Consider the following 3,381-nt stretch of genomic DNA (forward strand, 5'->3'; position numbering starts at 1 on the left):
ATGAAGTTTATTTATTAATATGTATCTTCCACCTTAAAGCCTGTGAAAGTTCTTTTTAGCATATCAATTTCTTTAAAAGTTAAGCTGACTTTTTTTTTTTCCACTGGACTTTTGTTCTGATCTGTTAACAAATCTAAACTTTATTATCCAGGAAAAAGAATGAGATAAAGAGGTCTATTTTCCATCCTGCTCTTTCGTAATTCACATTAACATTAATGGGAGTTGTGCACACCTATTAAAAGAAGAAGAGAACCCTAATTAAACAAATAAACCTTTTGGTTGACACTCTATGTGATCATTTATTATGAAAAGTATAAGAAAATCATCTTGCTTTGGACAGTCATAAACAGAACTACAGAGGAATCGAGATTACATATGGTAGGAGGGGAAGATGATGAACAGCAATCAGCTTTTAAAATGATTTTAAAAACAAGCTGCCCATACATTTTCATACTAATTAACTCCATTTATGCCCCTTGTTGCTCTGTGAACATATACTGAAAGAAAACGATAGGATGATTAACAAACATTTGCAGACATGTGTGACAGCAAAACAAAAAAATATTATTAAAGTCAGACACCAAATAAACTCTGTATACTGGGTAAAAAAATAAAAATAAAATAAATAAAATACAATAAAATACAATAAAATAAAATAAGACTCCAATCTTGCTGTTAGAGCCACTGGCATATTCTCCATTTGAAGTCACTGAAGTTGCTGGATGTCTTTTTAGCAGGAAATGATGATGATAATTGATGATGATGATGATGATGATGATGATGATGGGTTCTGAGACCACCAGTACTGAGATAGATCATTCCAGGCTACACCTCCCATTCTGGGGGAACTGTGATGGGTATTAAGGATAAGGAACATTGGTAAAGAAACAGCATTCCTCTTTATTTCTGAATGCCTCTCCCCAAACCTCCCTCCCAAGCTTTGCAGTCTTTTAGAGCAGCCCTCCTCATCTGAGGCACAGGCTTAGAGCAAAGCTGTGCACTGCACTTAGAGCAAGGGAAGGTGCAGGGGGGTTTTAATCTCAGGAAGTACTGTACATCTTAACACATGTTCTTAGCAGCTTAGTGGAGTGGTTCAAACTGGAGTTGGCAAATGTTTTCTGTTAAGGGCAATTCTGTTGTTGCAGCATGAAAGCCACCATAGCAACAGTGTGCAAATGAATGAATATGACTTTGTTCCATAAAACCTTATTTTTGAAAAGAAGTATCATTAGAATTAAAGCCGGGGGGTGCCTGAGTGGTTCAGTCAGTTAAGCCTCTGACTCCAGTTTTTTGCTCAGCATTATCTCACGTTTTGTGAGTTCGAGTCCCACATCAGGCTCCAGCCCTGACAACCTACTTGGGATTCTCTCTCTCTCCCTCTCTCTGCCCCTCCCCCACTGGCTCTGTCTCTTTACAAATAAATAAACTTAAAAAAAAAATTAAAAACAGGTGTTTGGGGCATCTGGGTGGCTCAATCAGTAAAGGGTCTGACCTCAGCTCAGGTCATGATCTCACGGCTGGTGAGTTCAAGCCCCACATCAGGCTCTGTGCTGTCAGCTCAGAGCCTGGAGCCTGCTTTGGACTCTATGTCTCCCTCTCTCTCTCTTCCCCACCCCTGTTCACACTCTGTCTCTCTCTCAAAAATACACATTAAAAATTTTTTAATTAAAAAAAAGCCATGTCTTAAAGAAATTTATACACAAATTTTAATAGCAGTACTATTCATAATAGTCAAAAGGTAGAAACAACTCAAATATCTTATTAACTGATGAAATCATGAATAAAATGTGACATAGCCATACAACAGAATGTTATTCATCCATGAAAAGTAATCTAGTTCTGATACATGCTAGAATATGAATTAAACTTGAAAACATTATGGCAAGTGAAAGAAGCCAAACACAAAAGTTCACATATTGTGATTCCATTTATGTGAACTATCCAAAATACAATATTCCCCTCTTATCCATGGGAGATATGTTCCAAGACCCCAGTGGATGCCTGAAACTGAAGGTAGTACAGAGTCCTATATATATTATATTTTTTCCTATACATGCATACCTGTAATAGAGTTTAATTCTCAGGAAGAGATTAACAGCAATAGCTAATAATGTAATAGAACAATTATAACAATATACTATAATAAAATGTAGGTGAATGTGGTTTTTATCTCTCAAAATATCTTATTATACTACACTCCCCCTTCTTGTGATGATGTGAGATGATAAAATGCCTATATGATGAGATAAAGTGAGGTGCATGACATACACATTATAATGTAGTGTTAGGCTGTTCTTGACCCTGGACAATATGTCAAAAGGAGGATCATCTTCTGGAGAACAGTTGACCACGGGTAACAGGAACCATGGAAAGCAAAACCACAGATAAGGAGGGACTACTGTAGATAAATCCATAGACAGAAAGGGGATTAGTGGTTGCCAGGGACTGGGGAAGGGAGGATAGAACTGACTGCTTAATGAATATGGGATTTCCTTTAGAGGTGATGAAAATGTTCTGCAACTATATAGTGGTGATGATTGCACAACATTGTGAATATACCAACTGTCACTGAATGGAACATTTTACAGTGGTGAATTTTACACTATGTGTATTTAACCACAATAAAAATAAATTAATTAAAAAGAGGCAGTGGGCCAAATTTGGCCTAGGGGCTATAGTTGCTGATCCCTGGTGATCTGTGTGACTGCAAGCAATTTATCTAGCCTCTGTTTCTCAGAAGATCGAATGAGGATTAAAAGAGTTAATACTTAGAAAGTTTAAAATAACACTTGGAATATAGGAAATATTCAATAGATGTTAGATGTTATTATTGTTGTTGTTGTCAGCAAACTTTTTAGAGTCATGAACCCTTTGAGGATTTGAGGAAAGTTATGACCTTCTCTTTAGAAAATAACAATGTATAGATGTACACATATAAAAGTTCCCCAAGGTCACAAGCCCAGAAAAAAGGCAAGGGCTTAACAAAACCCCCTAGACTTCTCTGCCACCCCAACTTCCTCTTGCTGACACCCTTAACAGGGTTTACTGGCTAAGAATGGGAGAGGCCTCGGGGGGTCTCAGCCTGAAAAAATACAGCCATCAAGAGAAAGCTGGAAGAATGGGAAGTAAAGGGGTGAGACCCTTATGAGAAGACAGGAGGGTTCCAGAGTTAGACTCTGCCCAAGTAACCACTTATCTAGAAGCTCCAGTGGCCAGGTTTCTGGGACCATTCACAGTGACCAGGTATGCCCAGACCATAGTCAGTGGGGGTGCAGGGCCAACACCCCATGCTTTGAGCTTAGCTGGCACGGCATTAGAAGCAAGAGGGAATATATAGAAGTTATACAGGAGGGTCTACTAGCTGTTATCTTAACTGTATTA

The sequence above is a fragment of the Herpailurus yagouaroundi genome, unplaced genomic scaffold, assembly GCF_014898765.1.
Source record: "Herpailurus yagouaroundi ecotype Mexico unplaced genomic scaffold, PumYag 201, whole genome shotgun sequence".
Taxonomy (NCBI): domain Eukaryota; kingdom Metazoa; phylum Chordata; class Mammalia; order Carnivora; family Felidae; genus Herpailurus; species Herpailurus yagouaroundi.